The sequence below is a fragment of the Pelophylax lessonae genome (assembly GCF_965119305.1).
Source record: "Pelophylax lessonae genome assembly, chromosome: 5".
Lineage (NCBI taxonomy): Eukaryota > Metazoa > Chordata > Amphibia > Anura > Ranidae > Pelophylax > Pelophylax lessonae.
In genome coordinates, this window is record NC_138772.1 from 149526704 (window position 1) to 149547317 (window position 20614).

Consider the following 20614-nt stretch of genomic DNA (forward strand, 5'->3'; position numbering starts at 1 on the left):
CCGCATGGGATGCCCGACTACCCTGGACCCCAAGCTGTGTTTCCTTGGGATATTCCCTGAGGTTGACACGGACAAACACACGATTCAATTTCTCCGGGAGACTCTATTCACTGCCAGAAAAATGATAGCCCTGACATGGATGCAGTCTATACCCCCTTCCCTTTCGGCCTGGAAAGCGGCTGTGGGTGCCACTCTCCCCTTTAAGAAGGTTATGTATGCTAATAGGGGCTGCCCAAAACGCTACAACAAAATATGGGACAGATGGCTAGAGGCCTCTGACACTTGCGAAACTTAGGGACAGGTGGATACCTTATGCCTATGCCCCGCTGTGGCGGATGCCTACTGAGTCGGCGCCCTTGGCCTCCCTTTTGCCTTGGTTGGGTCACGTAGTCCTGTTCTGATTTTAACATGTCAAGTACCTCGCTGTAATATATTTCATTGTAATTATTTTTCCTATGCATTGATTCTCTTTTGCTTTATGCCCGGTGTAATGCTTGAAGTATTTGGCTATGTGATACTGTACTTGTGCAACTGTCTAACGATGCCCTTTTTTTTTCTGTATGTATACATAAGGTGCATAACTCAATAAACGTTTGTTTCGTTCAAAAAAAAAAAAAAAAAACGTCTAACGCTGCTAAAGGCTGCTAAATGTGACTTAATATGCAGTGTTAAGCTGTGTCAAGCATTTTTTTTCGACATGTCAAAATCAATGGTTCTCTATGAGAGCCTATTGATTTGAATGGAAATCGCATCCTGATCATCTGACTTGTGATGTGACTTGTGCTCTGAGGATCTTGAAGGGGAACTCCACGCCAGAATGGAAAAAAACGACATGGGGTCCCCCCAAGTTCCATACCAGGCCCTTTGAGTCTGGTATGGAGCTTGAAAGGGAATCCCACGCCAAAATGAAAAAAAAAAAAAGAAATGGCGTGCCCCCCCCCCCCAAGATCATACCAGACCCTTTGGTCTGCTATGGACTTTGACGGGAATCCCAACGCCAAAAAAAAACGTTGTGGCGTTCCTCCCAAAATCCATACCAGACCCTTATGCGAGCATGCAGCCTGGCAGGTCAGGAAAGGGGAGAGCATGAGCGACCCCCTCCTGGACCATAGCAGGCCACATGCCCTCAACATGGGGAAGGTGGGTGCTTTGGGGCAGGGGGGGCTAGCAGCTCTGAGGAAGAGGGGTCACCCTCAAAACGCGTAAGTTTCATTTGGAGATACACATCCCACAACCGTTTCAGATCAGTGGATTATGCTATATGGACAACCGGTGGATTTGTGTGTGTGTGTGTGTGTGTATATATATATATATATTTATATATATATATATATATATATATAACTTTATTACGCCTGAAAAGTCATCTCGTTTGCGAGTATGATGTACAAATATTATTTTTTAATAAGATTGTTGCAAAGGTAATGCGCTAGGCTGGTGCGCCCTCTGTATTTTTTATTCTAGAGTCCAATTGGGTTTCCCTGACCCGGTTTGGGATGGCATTTCAGCGGCCAAACAAGTTGAGTCATTTTTATATAAGACCAAACCATTCACAACTCTCAAGCGCAGGAGCATTTATTCCCTTTTTCTTGTTCACCTAATCTTTACCAGGGGACATTCTTTAATAAAGCTGGCTTGAATTTTGTGGCATCACCAGTTATCTTGTTTTAAAAAAAAAGAAAACAAAAATAAGTGGATTTTAAGCAGCATAACCTAACAAACACAGTTGTCCCACAGCTACAAGGTCCAATTCAGCATTATTTAAGTTCAGGAGAGGAGTGCTATGGGTCTGATATGAGCCAATGAATAGAAGAGAGAAGTCCAGAGTATATGACAGCACACATTATTTACAGAGAGGAGTGTGTTGGGTATTCTAGTAGAAAGAATGTACAGGGGCAGTGCAGAGGGTTTAAAGTGTTACTAAACCCACAACAGTAAAATCAGTCTGTATATGCAGTAAAGCATGCTTGTTATACTCACTGTGGAACCTAAGGGGTAAATCATCTGCATTGTGTAAAAAGGCTGTTTCATCCTGTCTTCTCTAATATTCACCTTCCCCTAGTACAGTGGTTCTCATCTCTGGTCCTCAGGACCCACTAACAGGCCAGGTTTGCAAGATAACTGAAATACATCACAGGTGATATAATTTGCTGATCAGTGATTGCAGTACTCTAGTCTGCATCTCCCCAAGGTAATACTTAAAATCTGGCCTGATAGTGGGTCCTAAAGACTGGAGTTGAGAACCACTGCTCTAGTGTCTCCAACTCCTCTCCGAATATTATAAATGGAAGGAGTCAGGCTGCACATGCTCAGTATGGTGTGTATTGCTGAACAGTTATTTTCTTGTTCTTGGGAGAGTGCATGTGATCAGCACAGGGCCAATCAGCACTATCCAGACAAAGGGTCAGGAGTAGTGTTGAGCGAACACGGACTGTATTATTCGTGTTCGTACCGAATAATTGGATTTTTTGTACCCGAACACGGACACGGACACTTTACTGTATGTTCGGGTAAAAATCCGTGTTCGGTCGTTTTATTTCCGGGTTTTGCATGCTTTGGCGCTCTTTTCATGGCGGGCTTTCAACAGCCAATCAACAATCGTTTAACTGGTGTGCCTTAAGCCATCCCAGCCATGCCTGCAAATGTCTCAGTAGCTGTGATTGGCCGTCTGAAGCATGTGACCAAGTCTTTATAAGTTCGAGGCAGCCGCAGCGGCGTCATTATGCTGCTTAGATTCAGGGACAGAGCACACATCAACGTGCTGGCTGCTGATTAGGGAAAGATAGGCAGGAAAAAACCATTTGTGTCCGGATAGAATTGAGGGACAGGTCGGAGTGTTTAGGCAGGGCGAGTTGTAGGCATTTTAGGGATAGAGTCTGCTGAATTATATAGGGTCAGTGTCTTCTACAAACTACAATCGATATTGCTGTGTGGGGGGTGGGGTCTGCACTCAATCCTGATCTACGATCTCTTCTCAATCCTGTTAGGGACAGAGTCTGCTGAATTTTAGGGAAACTGTGTTCTACAAACTACAATCGATATTGCTGTGTGGTGTGGGATTGGAGATAGGCAGGTGTCAGTGATCCACATCCATTTTTCTGTGTGTGAGCTGCAGTGAACACAATCTTTTTGGGCTGCAGTGAACACAATCTTTTTGGGCTGCAGTGAACACAATCTTTTTGGGCTGCAGTGAACACAATCTTTTTGGGCTGCAGTGAACACAATCTTTTTGGGGTGCAGTGAACAAAATCTTTTTGGGGTGCAGTGAACACAATCCTTTTTGGTGTGCAGTGAACACAATCTTTGTGGGGTGCAGTGAACAAAATCCTTTGTGGGGTGCAGTGAACACAATCTTTTTGGGGTGCAGTGAACAAAATCCTTTTTGGGGTGCAGTGAACAACATCCTTTTTGGGGTGCAGTGAACACAATCTTTTTGGGGTGCAGTGAACAAAATCCTTTGTGGGGTGCAGTGAACACAATCTTTTTGGGGTGCAGTGAACACAATCTTTTTGGGGTGGAGTGAACAACATCCTTTTTGGGGTGCAGTGAACAAAATCCTTTTTGGGGTGCAGTGAACAAAATCATTTTTGGGGTGCAGTGAACACAATCTTTTTGGGGTGCAGTGAACACAATCTTTGTGGGGTGCAGTGAACACAATCTTTTTGGGGTGGAGTGAACAACATCCTTTTTGGGGTGCAGTGAACAACATCCTTTTTGGGGTGCAGTGAACACAATCTTTTTGGGGTGCAGTGAACACAATCTTTGTGGGGTACAGTGAACAGAATCTTTGTGGGGTGCAGTGAACACAATCTTTGGGGGGTACAGTGAACACAATCTTTGTGAGGTGCAGTGAACACAATCTTTGTGGGGTGCAGTGAACACAATCATTGTGGGGTGCAGTGAACTCAATCTTTGTGGGGTACAGTGAACACAATCTCATACTGAAGGTTTGAGGGTGCTGCCTGTTCCATACTCCCCCTACTCCTCATCTAGCCTTTTAGGGGTACAAACAATAGTAATTGGGGCCTAGTGTGGTTGTGTACGTGTGATATACATACACTTTTTTGGGATCATATTTTCTATTCCGCTATTTAATCAAAAACCTTTGGGGATCAGTTAAATTGGGGGATAGTCTGTGTTGGTACGTGTGAGAGAGATCCACCTTTCCAAGTTGTTGGGGTTCATCTCATACTTCTGAAGGTTTGAGGGTGCTGCCTGTTCCATACTCCCCCTACTCCTAGCCTTTTAGGGGTACAAACAATAGTAATTGGGGCCTAGTGTGGTTGTGTACGTGTGATATACATACACTTTTTTGGGATCATATTTTCTATTCCGCTATTTAATCAAAAACCTTTGGGGATCAGTTAAATTGGGGGATAGTCTGTGTTGGTACGTGTGAGAGAGATCCACCTTTCCAAGTTGTTGGGGTTCATCTCATACTTCTGAAGGTTTGAGGGTGCTGCCTGTTCCATACCCCCCCTACTCCTAGCCTTTTAGGGGTACAAACAATAGTAATTGGGGCCTAGTGTGGTTGTGTACGTGTGATATACATACACTTTTTTGGGATCATATTTTCTATTCCGCTATTTAATCAAAAACCTTTGGGGATCAGTTAAATTGGGGGATAGTCTGTGTTGGTACGTGTGAGAGAGATCCACCTTTCCAAGTTGTTGGGGTTCATCTCATACTTCTGAAGGTTTGAGGGTGCTGCCTGTTCCATACTCCCCCTACTCCTAGCCTTTTAGGGGTACAAACAATAGTAATTGGGGCCTAGTGTGGTTGTGTACGTGTGATATACATACACTTTTTTGGGATCATATTTTCTATTCCGCTATTTAATCAAAAACCTTTGGGGATCAGTTAAATTGGGGGATAGTCTGTGTTGGTACGTGTGAGAGAGATCCACCTTTCCAAGTTGTTGGGGTTCATCTCATACTTCTGAAGGTTTGAGGGTGCTGCCTGTTCCATACTCCCCCTACTCCTAGCCTTTTAGGGGTACAAACAATAGTAATTGGGGCCTAGTGTGGTTGTGTACGTGTGATATACATACACTTTTTTGGGATCATATTTTCTATTCCGCTATTTAATCAAAAACCTTTGGGGATCAGTTAAATTGGGGGATAGTCTGTGTTGGTACGTGTGAGAGAGATCCACCTTTCCAAGTTGTTGGGGTTCATCTCATACTTCTGAAGGTTTGAGGGTGCTGCCTGTTCCATACCCCCCCTACTCCTAGCCTTTTAGGGGTACAAACAATAGTAATTGGGGCCTAGTGTGGTTGTGTACGTGTGATATACATACACTTTTTTGGGATCATATTTTCTATTCCGCTATTTAATCAAAAACCTTTGGGGATCAGTTAAATTGGGGGATAGTCTGTGTTGGTACGTGTGAGAGAGATCCACCTTTCCAAGTTGTTGGGGTTCATCTCATACTTCTGAAGGTTTGAGGGTGCTGCCTGTTCCATACTCCCCCTACTCCTAGCCTTTTAGGGGTACAAACAATAGTAATTGGGGCCTAGTGTGGTTGTGTACGTGTGATATACATACACTTTTTTGGGATCATATTTTCTATTCCGCTATTTAATCAAAAACCTTTGGGGATCAGTTAAATTGGGGGATAGTCTGTGTTGGTACGTGTGAGAGAGATCCACCTTTCCAAGTTGTTGGGGTTCATCTCATACTTCTGAAGGTTTGAGGGTGCTGCCTGTTCCATACCCCCCCTACTCCTAGCCTTTTAGGGGTACAAACAATAGTAATTGGGGCCTAGTGTGGTTGTGTACGTGTGATATACATACACTTTTTTGGGATCATATTTTCTATTCCGCTATTTAATCAAAAACCTTTGGGGATCAGTTAAATTGGGGGATAGTCTGTGTTGGTACGTGTGAGAGAGATCCACCTTTCCAAGTTGTTGGGGTTCATCTCATACTTCTGAAGGTTTGAGGGTGCTGCCTGTTCCATACTCCCCCTACTCCTAGCCTTTTAGGGGTACAAACAATAGTAATTGGGGCCTAGTGTGGTTGTGTACGTGTGATATACATACACTTTTTTGGGATCATATTTTCTATTCCGCTATTTAATCAAAAACCTTTGGGGATCAGTTAAATTGGGGGATAGTCTGTGTTGGTACGTGTGAGAGAGATCCACCTTTCCAAGTTGTTGGGGTTCATCTCATACTTCTGAAGGTTTGAGGGTGCTGCCTGTTCCATACTCCCCCTACTCCTAGCCTTTTAGGGGTACAAACAATAGTAATTGGGGCCTAGTGTGGTTGTGTACGTGTGATATACATACACTTTTTTGGGATCATATTTTCTATTCCGCTATTTAATCAAAAACCTTTGGGGATCAGTTAAATTGGGGGATAGTCTGTGTTGGTACGTGTGAGAGAGATCCACCTTTCCAAGTTGTTGGGGTTCATCTCATACTTCTGAAGGTTTGAGGGTGCTGCCTGTTCCATACTCCCCCTACTCCTAGCCTTTTAGGGGTACAAACAATAGTAATTGGGGCCTAGTGTGGTTGTGTACGTGTGATATACATACACTTTTTTGGGATCATATTTTCTATTCCGCTATTTAATCAAAAACCTTTGGGGATCAGTTAAATTGGGGGATAGTCTGTGTTGGTACGTGTGAGAGAGATCCACCTTTCCAAGTTGTTGGGGTTCATCTCATACTTCTGAAGGTTTGAGGGTGCTGCCTGTTCCATACTCCCCCTACTCCTAGCCTTTTAGGGGTACAAACAATAGTAATTGGGGCCTAGTGTGGTTGTGTACGTGTGATATACATACACTTTTTTGGGATCATATTTTCTATTCCGCTATTTAATCAAAAACCTTTGGGGATCAGTTAAATTGGGGGATAGTCTGTGTTGGTACGTGTGAGAGAGATCCACCTTTCCAAGTTGTTGGGGTTCATCTCATACTTCTGAAGGTTTGAGGGTGCTGCCTGTTCCATACCCCCCCTACTCCTAGCCTTTTAGGGGTACAAACAATAGTAATTGGGGCCTAGTGTGGTTGTGTACGTGTGATATACATACACTTTTTTGGGATCATATTTTCTATTCCGCTATTTAATCAAAAACCTTTGGGGATCAGTTAAATTGGGGGATAGTCTGTGTTGGTACGTGTGAGAGAGATCCACCTTTCCAAGTTGTTGAGGTTCATCTCATACTTCTGAAGGTTTGAGGGTGCTGCCTGTTCCATACTCCCCCTACTCCTAGCCTTTTAGGGGTACAAACAATAGTAATTGGGGCCTAGTGTGGTTGTGTACGTGTGATATACATACACTTTTTTGGGATCATATTTGCTATTCCGCTATTTAATCAAAAACCTTTGGGGATCAGTTAAATTGGGGGATAGTCTGTGTTGGTACGTGTGAGAGAGATCCACCTTTCCAAGTTGTTGGGGTTCATCTCATACTTCTGAAGGTTTGAGGGTGCTGCCTGTTCCATACTCCCCCTACTCCTAGCCTTTTAGGGGTACAAACAATAGTAATTGGGGCCTAGTGTGGTTGTGTACGTGTGATATACATACACTTTTTTGGGATCATATTTTCTATTCCGCTATTTAATCAAAAACCTTTGGGGATCAGTTAAATTGGGGGATAGTCTGTGTTGGTACGTGTGAGAGAGATCCACCTTTCCAAGTTGTTGGGGTTCATCTCATACTTCTGAAGGTTTGAGGGTGCTGCCTGTTCCATACTCCCCCTACTCCTAGCCTTTTAGGGGTACAAACAATAGTAATTGGGGCCTAGTGTGGTTGTGTACGTGTGATATACATACACTTTTTTTGGATCATATTTTCTATTCCGCTATTTAATCAAAAACCTTTGGGGATCAGTTAAATTGGGGGATAGTCTGTGTTGGTACGTGTGAGAGAGATCCACCTTTCCAAGTTGTTGGGGTTCATCTCATACTTCTGAAGGTTTGAGGGTGCTGCCTGTTCCATACTCCCCCTACTCCTAGCCTTTTAGGGGTACAAACAATAGTAATTGGGGCCTAGTGTGGTTGTGTACGTGTGATATACATACACTTTTTTGGGATCATATTTTCTATTCCGCTATTTAATCAAAAACCTTTGGGGATCAGTTAAATTGGGGGATAGTCTGTGTTGGTACGTGTGAGAGAGATCCACCTTTCCAAGTTGTTGGGGTTCATCTCATACTTCTGAAGGTTTGAGGGTGCTGCCTGTTCCATACTCCCCCTACTCCTAGCCTTTTAGGGGTACAAACAATAGTAATTGGGGCCTAGTGTGGTTGTGTACGTGTGATATACATACACTTTTTTTGGATCATATTTTCTATTCCGCTATTTAATCAAAAACCTTTGGGGATCAGTTAAATTGGGGGATAGTCTGTGTTGGTACGTGTGAGAGAGATCCACCTTTCCAAGTTGTTGGGGTTCATCTCATACTTCTGAAGGTTTGAGGGTGCTGCCTGTTCCATACTCCCCCTACTCCTAGCCTTTTAGGGGTACAAACAATAGTAATTGGGGCCTAGTGTGGTTGTGTACGTGTGATATACATACACTTTTTTGGGATCATATTTTCTATTCCGCTATTTAATCAAAAACCTTTGGGGATCAGTTAAATTGGGGGATAGTCTGTGTTGGTACGTGTGAGAGAGATCCACCTTTCCAAGTTGTTGAGGTTCATCTCATACTTCTGAAGGTTTGAGGGTGCTGCCTGTTCCATACTCCCCCTACTCCTAGCCTTTTAGGGGTACAAACAATAGTAATTGGGGCCTAGTGTGGTTGTGTACGTGTGATATACATACACTTTTTTGGGATCATATTTTCTATTCCGCTATTTAATCAAAAACCTTTGGGGATCAGTTAAATTGGGGGATAGTCTGTGTTGGTACGTGTGAGAGAGATCCACCTTTCCAAGTTGTTGGGGTTCATCTCATACTTCTGAAGGTTTGAGGGTGCTGCCTGTTCCATACTCCCCCTACTCCTAGCCTTTTAGGGGTACAAACAATAGTAATTGGGGCCTAGTGTGGTTGTGTACGTGTGATATACATACACTTTTTTGGGATCATATTTTCTATTCCGCTATTTAATCAAAAACCTTTGGGGATCAGTTAAATTGGGGGATAGTCTGTGTTGGTACGTGTGAGAGAGATCCACCTTTCCAAGTTGTTGGGGTTCATCTCATACTTCTGAAGGTTTGAGGGTGCTGCCTGTTCCATACTCCCCCTACTCCTAGCCTTTTAGGGGTACAAACAATAGTAATTGGGGCCTAGTGTGGTTGTGTACGTGTGATATACATACACTTTTTTTGGATCATATTTTCTATTCCGCTATTTAATCAAAAACCTTTGGGGATCAGTTAAATTGGGGGATAGTCTGTGTTGGTACGTGTGAGAGAGATCCACCTTTCCAAGTTGTTGGGGTTCATCTCATACTTCTGAAGGTTTGAGGGTGCTGCCTGTTCCATACTCCCCCTACTCCTAGCCTTTTAGGGGTACAAACAATAGTAATTGGGGCCTAGTGTGGTTGTGTACGTGTGATATACATACACTTTTTTGGGATCATATTTTCTATTCCGCTATTTAATCAAAAACCTTTGGGGATCAGTTAAATTGGGGGATAGTCTGTGTTGGTACGTGTGAGAGAGATCCACCTTTCCAAGTTGTTGGGGTTCATCTCATACTTCTGAAGGTTTGAGGGTGCTGCCTGTTCCATACTCCCCCTACTCCTAGCCTTTTAGGGGTACAAACAATAGTAATTGGGGCCTAGTGTGGTTGTGTACGTGTGATATACATACACTTTTTTTGGATCATATTTTCTATTCCGCTATTTAATCAAAAACCTTTGGGGATCAGTTAAATTGGGGGATAGTCTGTGTTGGTACGTGTGAGAGAGATCCACCTTTCCAAGTTGTTGGGGTTCATCTCATACTTCTGAAGGTTTGAGGGTGCTGCCTGTTCCATACTCCCCCTACTCCTAGCCTTTTAGGGGTACAAACAATAGTAATTGGGGCCTAGTGTGGTTGTGTACGTGTGATATACATACACTTTTTTGGGATCATATTTTCTATTCCGCTATTTAATCAAAAACCTTTGGGGATCAGTTAAATTGGGGGATAGTCTGTGTCGGTACGTGTGAGAGAGATCCACCTTTCCAAGTTGTTGGGGTTCATCTCATACTTCTGAAGGTTTGAGGGTGCTGCCTGTTCCATACCCCCCCTACTCCTCATCTAGCCTTTTAGGGGTACAAACAATAGTAATTGGGGCCTAGTGTGGTTGTGTACGTGCGAGATACATACACTTTTTTTGATCATATTTCCTATTCCGCTATTCAATAAAAACCTTTGAGGATCAATTGAATTGCGGGATAGTCTGTGTCGGTACGTGTGAGAGAGATCCACCTTTCCAAGTTGTTGGGGTTCATCTCATACTTCTGAAGGTTTGAGGGTGCTGCCTGTTCCATACCCCCCCTACTCCTCATCTAGCCTTTTAGGGGTACAAACAATAGTAATTGGGGCCTAGTGTGGTTGTGTACGTGCGAGATACATACACTTTTTTTGATCATATTTCCTATTCCGCTATTCAATAAAAACCTTTGAGGATCAATTGAATTGCGGGATAGTCTGTGTCGGTACGTGTGAGAGAGATCCACCTTTCCAAGTTGTTGGGGTTCATCTCATACTTCTGAAGGTTTGAGGGTGCTGCCTGTTCCATACCCCCCCTACTCCTCATCTAGCCTTTTAGGGGTACAAACAATAGTAATTGGGGCCTAGTGTGGTTGTGTACGTGCGAGATACATACACTTTTTTTGATCATATTTCCTATTCCGCTATTCAATAAAAACCTTTGAGGATCAATTGAATTGCGGGATAGTCTGTGTCGGTACGTGTGAGAGAGATCCACCTTTCCAAGTTGTTGGGGTTCATCTCATACTTCTGAAGGTTTGAGGGTGCTGCCTGTTCCATACTCCCCCTACTCCTAGCCTTTTAGGGGTACAAACAATAGTAATTGGGGCCTAGTGTGGTTGTGTACGTGTGATATACATACACTTTTTTTGGATCATATTTTCTATTCCGCTATTCAATAAAAACCTTTCTAGGGCAAGATCTTAAATTACAGAAATATGAGGAGACCGTCAAATAAGGGCCGTGGCCTGGGTCGTGGTGCTGCTGGTAGAGCTCCTGTTGCAAGGAGAGGACATGGTCGATCTGTGCCAGCTACACGCACAAGTGAAACACCTTCCTCAAGTGTGAGTAGGCGACAGAACCTGCATCAGTATTTGGTAGGGCATCAAACGCCCCTAGAAGTGATGAGGCCAGAACAAGTTGAGGCGATAGTAGATTGGTTTGCTGCTGACAGTGCCTCCAGTTCCTTCACATTGTCTCCCACCCAGTCTACTGCAGAAAGGTCAGAGTTGGCACCTGCAGCCAATGTCCAACCGTCTTTCACCTCACCCCCTTGCAAATCAGGCCAGCAGTCTGAGCCCCAAGCCATACAGCAGTCTCTTATTCTTTTTGAGGACTCTGTCAGCAGGGTTTCCCAGGGCCATCCACCTAGCCCTGCCCCAGAAGTGGAAGAGATTGAGTGCAGCGATGCCCAACCACTTATTTCTCAAGATGAGTACATGCAAGGATCATCGCAGCACGTCTCCGATGATGACGAAACGCAGGTGCCAACTGCTGCGGCGTTCAGCATTGTGGAGACCGACAAGGAGGGCAGGGGTGAAGACTGGGTGGAAGATGATGTGGAGGACGATGAGGTCCTCGACCCCACATGGAATGAACGTCATGCAGGTGAACTGAGTAGTTTGGAGGAAGAGGCGGTGGTCGCACAGAGCCACCAGCACAGCAGAAGAGGGAGCAGGGTGCAGAAGCGGAGCGGCCGTGCCCTAGACACTACGCCCGCTACTGCCCAACGCAGCAAGGGAACGAGCGCACCAAAGTCAGCTCAAAGGAGTTCTCTAGCGTGGAAGTTCTTTAGAAAATGTGCTGATGACAGGACACGAGTGGTTTGCACCCTGTGCAATCAGAGCTTGAAGCGAGGCATGAACCTTCTCAACCTGAGCACAACCTGCATGATCAGGCATCTAAGTGCAAAGCACGAGCTGCAGTGGAGTACACACCTTCAAAACCAAGAAACGTCTCTGGCTCATCCTGCTTCCTCTTCTGCTGCAGTCTCGGCCGCTCCAGCCACATCTGTAGTGATACCGGCACCTGCCACCCCGCAAACAGACGATCTGTCAGCAACACCACCACCTGGGTCACCAACAACCATCTCCACAATGTCCCGTGGAAGCGTTCAGCTTTCCATCTCCCAAACACTTGAGAGGAAGAGGAAGTACCCCCCTACCCACCCGCGATCCCTGGCCCTGAATGCCAGCATTTCAAAATTATTGGCCTTTGAAATGCTGTCATTCCGTCTGGTGGAGACGCACAGTTTTAAAAACCTTATGTCGGTGGCTGTCCCACAGTACGTCGTGCCCAGCCGCCACTACTTTTCCAGGCAAGCCATCCCTTCCCTGCACAACCAAGTGGGGGAAAAAATCAGGTGTGCACTGCGCAACGCCATCTGTGCCAAGGTCCACCTAACTACGGATACGTGGACCAGTAAGCACGGTCAGGGGCGTTATATCTCCCTAACGGCACACTGGGTAAATGCAGTGGCGGATGGGCCTGAGGCGGATAGCAATTTGGCGCATGTCCTTCCACCACCGAGGATTGCAGGGCGCTTCAGTTTGCCTCCTGTTCCTAACTCCTCCTACTCCGCTTCCTCATCCTCTACCGCCTCCTCATCCGGACAGCGTAACACCTTCACCACCAACTTCAGCACGGCCAGGGGTAAACGACAGCAGGCAGTTTTACAACTTGCCTGTTTGGGGGACAAACCACACACCGCGCAGGAGTTGTGGAGGAGCATGGAACAGCAGACAAATGAGTGGTTGCTGCCAGCGAGCCTCAAGCCCGGCCTGGTGGTGTGCGATAACGGGCGAAATCTCATAGCAGCTCTGGGCCTAGCCGGTTTGACGCACATCCCTTGCCTGGCGCATGTGCTGAATTTGGTGGTGCAGAGGTTCCTTAAAAACTACCCCGATATGTCAGAGCTGCTGCAGAAAGTGCGGGCCGTTTGTGCGCACTTTCGGCGTTCTCACCCTGCTGCTGCTCGCCTGGCAGCGCTGCAGCGTAACTTCGGCCTTCCCGCTCACCGCCTCATATGTGACGTGCCCACAAGGTGGAACTCCACCTTGCACATGCTGGAAAGACTGTGCGAGCAGCAGCAGGCCATAGTGGAGTTTCAGCTGCAGCACGCACGCGTGAGTCGCTCTGCGGAACAGCACCACTTCACCACCAATAACTGGGCCTCCATGCGAGACCTGTGTGCCTTGTTGCGCTGTTTTGAGTACTCCACCAACATGGCCAGTGGCAATGACGCCGTTCTCAGCTTAACTATCCCACTTCTATGCCTCCTTGAAAAAACAATTCGGGCGATGATGGAAGAGGATGTGCACAGGATGAGGAGGAGGAGGAGGATGAAGAGGTAACATTTCCAAGGCTTTCAGGGCAGTCATTCGCAAGGGGCTCCGAGGGTGGGTTCCTGCACACGCAAACGCCAGGGACGCAATTGTCCAGCAGGGGCACAGTTCTGGAGGATGAGGAGGATGAGGAGGAGGAGGAGCTGGAGGAGGAGATGGAACCATGTTCACAGCAGGGTGGCACCCAGGCCAGCTCATGGCCATCACTGGTGCGTGGCTGGGGGGATACAGAGGACACGGACCATACACCTCCCACAGAGGACAGCCTTTCGTTGCCTCTGGGCAGCCTGGCACACATGAGCGATTACATGCTGCAGTGTCTCCACAACGACCGCCGAGTTGCCCACATTCTAACTTGTGCTGATTACTGGGTGGCCACGCTGCTGGATCCCCGTTACAAGGACAACGTACCGTCCTTAATTCACTCACTGGAGCGCGATCGCAAGATGCGCGAGTACAAGCGCACGCTGGTAGACGCCATGCTGCTGGCATTCCCATCTGACAGCGGGGCCACAGTGGAAGCACAAGGCAGAGGAGGAGGAGGAGGAGGTCGCCAACGCAACCAGGGCACCGCCAGCACCTCAGAAGGCAGGGTTAGCATGGCCGAAATGTGGAAAAGCTTTGTCAGCACGCCACAACAAACAGCAGCACCAGCAGCTCAGATGGAACGTCTTAGCAGGAGGCAGCATTTTACCAACATGGTGGAGCAGTATGTGTGCACACGCCTACATGTAGTGAATGACGGGTCTGCCCCCTTCAACTTCTGGGTCTCCAAATTGGGCACATGGCCTGAGCTTGCCCTTTACGCCTTGGAGGTGCTGGCGTGCCCTGCAGCCAGTGTATTATCTGAACGGGTATTTAGCACGGCTGGGGGCGTTATAACAGACAAGCGCAGCCGCCTGTCCAGAGACAATGTGGACAAGCTCACGTTCATTAAAATGAACCAGGCATGGATCCCACGGGACTTTTCCGTACCTTGTGCAGAATAGCAATGGATACCGACCTTACCCACCCATTGTTCCATTTTTGCTCTTTCTCACTCTTTTGGGGTGTACCCTCATTTAAAATTTGTGAAAAGAAGCAGTGTTGGCTACCTCGTCCTCCTCCTCAGGGCCAGATTAATGTAGGGGCTATTGGAGCTGCAGCTCCAGGCCCCTACCTTTTATATAGGCCCCCGGGTTGGCCATATTCACTGTTACCGCTCTTCTGTCACTTGTAAACACAGAAGTCTAGCTTCTATGCTCACTTCCCCAGGCAGCACCCTCAGAACCTCCCCACACAGCGCGAAGGCCGGACAAGGAGGGACAGTTGGCGATGCATGGATGTGTTTATGGGCTTCAGAGACAGCATCCCATGTTGAATTAGGCATGCATGGCTGCACCCTTCCTCCTCTGGGTGCATGGCAAGGCACGGCCCTAAGGCCCTTCAAAATCCTCAGCACCAAGCCCATGATGCTGTTAATCCGGCCCTGGTCCTCCTCCACCGCCGCTTCCACCTACACCGCCCATAGGTGTGCGCAGCCTATTGCATTAAGGTGTGCACCCCAAAGTTGAAATACACATGCATGTGTTTGCCAGCAGGGAGAGTAATGTATCGGGGCCATGTACCTGTAGGCAAGGAGAAATAGAGCAGAGCAGGTCCCAGGGAGATCTTTCCCATCTCCTCACTGGCAATGCTATGTGCCCTAGGTGATTAGGGTGTGCCCAGGCACACCCAGCACACCCTGTGCGCACGCCTATGTCACCGCCACATCCACCACCACCTCAACCTCCCTCCTACTCCATATGGGCCTCGTCCTTCAGAGATGAAGAAGAACATTGTTTTATTTTTCTGTTTTTTTTTGTTGTTTTAAGTTATTTCCCTATCCACATTTGTTTGCAGAGCACTTGCCATGCTCTTAATTACGTTTTGCTGCCATTTGCAGCACTCTAGCCCTTTCCTTTGGTGTTTTAGAGCCATTTTAGTGCCTTAAAGTTCGGGTCCCCATTGACTTCAATGGGGTTCGGTGTCCGGGAAAAGTTCGGTAAAAGTCCGGGACACGGACCCGGACTTTTTTTTAAAGTTCGGCCGAACCCGTCGAACACGGACATCTAGGTGTCCGCTCAACCCTAGTCAGGAGTCTTGAAGTTTTTTAGGACAATGAGAGCAGAATGAAAAATCCTCCTACCAGCTTTACCACACAGGGATAGAAGTCACAAGACTGCTATATACTGCTGATGAGAAAAAGTATTTAGCAGTTTATAGTTCCTAAAATAATTGCATTTCCATGTTCTGTGTACTGTGGTAGACCAGATATAGAGAATACAGGGTCCTGGGTTTGATGACACTTTAAGACCATACAGCATGTACAAAAGAGAATTAGAGAAAAAAATAAAGTGAGTTGCAGGTAAAGAATAGGAGAGTGGAGGGTATGAGGGCAGGCAGTATGTACAGGAGTGGAGTTTGAAGGGTCTGTCATGAGGTAGTTTCAAGAGAAGAGGAGTGCAGTGGGTATAATGGCACTATATAGAGAGATGATTTTGTAGGTATAATCATGATGACCAGTATGTACAGAGAGAAGGTACGATGGACAGCAGGTTTGGTCATTCCTGCCCCACGGCTCACCTCTTTGCTTACGTGAACTGAAGGGCAGGAATGACCTATTCTTCAGCTCAGTGTAGTAAAAATAGAGCGCAAGCTTGGAGTTTGGCTAGACAAAGTTATATCCAGTTGTTCCTGTACTGTGCTACCATATAACACTCTAAGAATATTCATGGGAAAACATCTTATATATCCAAATGCAGATGGAAAGTAATTAGCATCCAGCATCTGTGTGCCATCCACTTCCTCTGAGAAATTAGATCTGCCAGGTAACACAGGAATGTGAATTATTCATAAAATTGCATTCATTCAGTGTATAAAATCACACAAATGTCTGCAATCAACTGTAAGGCAGCTAGTCATATATTTGTAATCCTTGGATATCCTCATCCTACATAAACTGCAATTGTTATAATGCAGTATCCGTATGTTACAAATCCTCAGTAAACATTCCATAAATATCTATGTGCCAAAGCTACAATCCAAGCAATCCACTGGGAATATTTGTGTAATGCATCTCATAGATCCAAGAACAGATAATGGGTAATGGCATAAAGCTTCTGTGTGAAAACCACACGTACTGTATCTGCCAGTTCTTATGTATTTTTGTAGGTAGAGTGAATAAGCTTTGTGTGTCTATTAATTACCAGCTTCAGAGATGAGAAAAAAAAATATTTTACAACCTGTGATGCCACCCAGCCTCTTTTTTCTAAGCTATTATAGCTGATAGCATGTAATCAATCATGCAATGATTACCTGTGGATTTTTAGACCTTGCATGAGTGATTACATGAGACCTTTTTGGCTTGACTTGACTTAATTCTCTGTTTGCATGTAAGCTGTTGCAAAAAAGGAAAACCTTACCCTACATTCACATGTAGGTGAGGATAGCTTGCTGTGTTCAGGGGCAACTAAACCACCAGTGGATGCAGCAACGTTCTGGGCAACACATTGACTGCATCTGTGGTGGGTCAGAGGAGTGGTTACATGGGAACAGTGTTGGCGCTGGCTAATAAATTGGACAAATTATATATATGACAGCCTGCACTAACATCTGCTGCTGGTGGCACACAGTATGTTTAGGCAGCATTAAGAACTGCTGATCTATTGATTCTTACTAGCAACCACCCCTTTCCACTGCTGTGTAGCTGCGTGAATGTAGCCTAATGCCCCATACACACGTGCAGATTATCTGCAGACTTTTGTCTGCAGACTTACCAAAACCATATAATATGAGGTCAAATCTAAACACTTTCAATTTGTATGCAATCCGGCAGGCCCTTGCACTACATAGAAAAGGTAAGTCTGCAGACAAAAGTCTGCAGATAATCTGCACGTGTGTATGGGGCATAAAGCCTCGTACACACGCTACGAATTTCCGCCAACCAGACATCTGTCTTTTGTCCAGAGTGCGTGTCCGTTGGTTGGAATGTGCTCTAGACTGCACACAAATTTTCCCGTACGACAGAATTCTACTTCAGAAGTGATGTCATGTGTTGGATAGCTTTGTATGTGTTCTTTCATCTCTGAGCACGCCTAGTCTTGCTCATAAGATTTTTCCCCAATGAAATTTGTACTAATGAGACAAAAATCGGCCGTGTTTTGACGGTCGACAAAAATTATATAGCCTGCACACCAGGATTTTTTCGGAGTCGGTTGTCGGAAGCACCATACTAACAGCTTTAAGCCCCGTACACACGAGAAGAAATTTGGCCGGAAAATCTCGTCCGACGACCGATCTGCCGATTTTCGGCTTGTTAGTATGGTGCTTCCGACAACCGACTCAAACTTCCAAATCCTGGTGTGCAGGCTATATAATGTTTGTCGACCGTCAAAGCACGTCCGATTTTCGTCTCATTAGTACAGATTTTGATGGGGAAAAATCTTATGAGCAAGACTAGGCATGCTTAGAGATGAAAGAACATATAGAAAGCAATCCAACACATGACATCACTTCTGAAGTAGAATTCTGTCGTGCGGGAAAATTTGTGTGCAGTCTAGAGCTCATTCCAACCAACAGACACCACTCTGGACAAAAGACAGACGACTGGTCGGCGGAAATTTGTTGCGTGTGTACGAGGCTTTAGTGTCCTGGGTCCTTTGCTAAACCCTGCCTCAGGATGCAGCATCATGCAGCACTATGGTCATATAAAAACTGGCCGATTAGCTTTGGCCAGTTGGTGTGCTGCCAAAACTTCACAGAAATGTCAACCCTTAACACACTGGCTAAGTTCAGGGTCAGTTCAAAGCTCTGTTTGCAGGTAAAAGCTCAGAATTGTACACATTACAAATTTGATGGCTAAATATTAGGCAAAAGTTGAAAGCTCTGTTTGCATGTAAAAAAACTCAGATTTGTACATATTACAAATCTGACGGCTAACTACTAAGCAAAATCCTGCATGCTGTTATGTGAATAAACCTACCTCAAAATAATAATGAAACTGTACTTGGATCGCTCACACCTCCCACACTCTAATAATAATGTGAATAATTATGTAAATAGTATATCCCCCTGAGGAAGCCATGTGTCCCTTATGGCGCAATGCTAAGGGAGGGGCTTGAGGTCACAACACTCATGCAGGACACCTAGAACATTGGGGCATACCCTATTGTTACATCCTGGAGAATTGGTCTTGTGGACATAGTAACACGGTATTATTGTATGCGGCTACATGTGTGTACAGTCTGGTGCGCTGCAAGCACCAAAAAAATGTGAATGTTACTCCTAGAGTTATTGATTTTTAATAAATATATGTGGTTTTAAAGAAAAAGCACTATGCATAGTATTTCTTTGCATGTATATGGCTAAGTGGAGGAACATATGAGAGGAGAAGGAAGTTTCATCTGATGCTTATAGCTGGGAGGATTCCCTCTGGTCCCCTCTGTAGGGATAAAAGCGTTTATAGACCATAATATATGTGGTCCATTGCCCCAGGTGAGAGAACATCCAGTGAAGGGGTCAGATACCGTGTGGAGCACAATTTGAATCACATAATCTATGGAAGTGTTTGAGAAGATGTAACTCCACTTTTCTTGAGAAAAAAAACATTCCCCTCTGGGTGATCTCTGTACATTACAAGGATTTTAACAAACATTGTTGCAGATTCCTACCTTTTGTTATTCTGAAGAAATCCCTGTGTTCATATGGGAAAGGGAGTCTAATGGGAGTGGTTTCAAAATTATCATTCAGTTGTGCATCTGCAGGGCTTTAATGAGGAAAGCTGCTGGGCCTGCATCCCTTAAGACATGGTTTGCTATTGGAAGTATCTCACCAAAAATGTAATTTTTGTTGCAGGGGATACAGAAATCTGATTAGTATTTTAGACTGGCCATACAATATACAATTTTCCTGTTCAACTTTCCTTTAGATTTACCAAAACTATATAATATAAGGTCAAACCTAAACACTTTCAATTTGTATGCAATGGGGCAGGCCCTTCCACTACATAGTTGAAGGTAAATCTAAAGCCTCGTACACACGCAACGAATTTCCGCCGACCGGTCGTCCGTCTTTTGTCCAGAGTGGTGTCTGTTGGTTGGAATGTGCTCTAGACTGCACATGAATTTTCCCACATGACAGAATTCTACTACAGAAGTGATGTCATGTGTTGGATTGCTTTCTTTGTGTTCTTTCATCTCTGAGCATGCCTAGTCTTGCTCATAAGATTTTTCCCCATCGAAATCTGTACTAATGAGACGAAAATCGGACTTGTTTTGACGGTCGACAAAAATGATATAGCCTGCACACCAGGATTTTTTCGGACGAAAAGTCGGAGTCGGTTGTCGGAAGCACTATACTAACAAGCCGAAAATCGGCAGATCGGTCGTCGGACGAAATTTCCCGGCCCAATTTCTACTCGTGTGTACGGGACTTTAAGGAAATTGAATAAGAAAATTGTATAGTGTATGGCCAGTCTTAGAGCAGACTTCTAGAAAAATTGGTGAGCCAATCACACAAGCAGGAAATTATGTTTCCGGGAGGCATTCTGTACACATTCTCCGTACAGAGCAATACCAGGTAGCCATATTGCATTGCATTTTCAGAAAATTACAGAGCTGAAGAATGAAAAGTAAAGGTAATTTTTAATAACATTCAATTACAATATGACTTGTGTCACAGTTGCATACACTATATTGTTTTTTCTTTATTTGCTATCTTTTTTACCCCATGGAAGTGGAGTTATACTTTAAAGTGGATATTATATCACTATGAACTGTGTATATTAGGGCCACTGCAGTTAAAGGCACTAAGGACATAATTTCACTCATAGTGCACTTGCACCTATTGGGATTTTGCATTTCTTTCAAATACTTATTTGTTTCAATTCATCAATGTGTATATTTTATACAATTCTCATATGTATTTATGATTGGATCTACTAAGATATACACAGATATACAAGTAGTATGTTTTGTCAGCTGAAGGTGTAGTTAGGAATATGTAGTGGAGTGCGGCACCATATACTATTTACACAAATCTGATGGCTGCTGCTGGTTGCACACAGTGGGGTTGATTTACTAAAACCAGAGAGTGCAAAATCT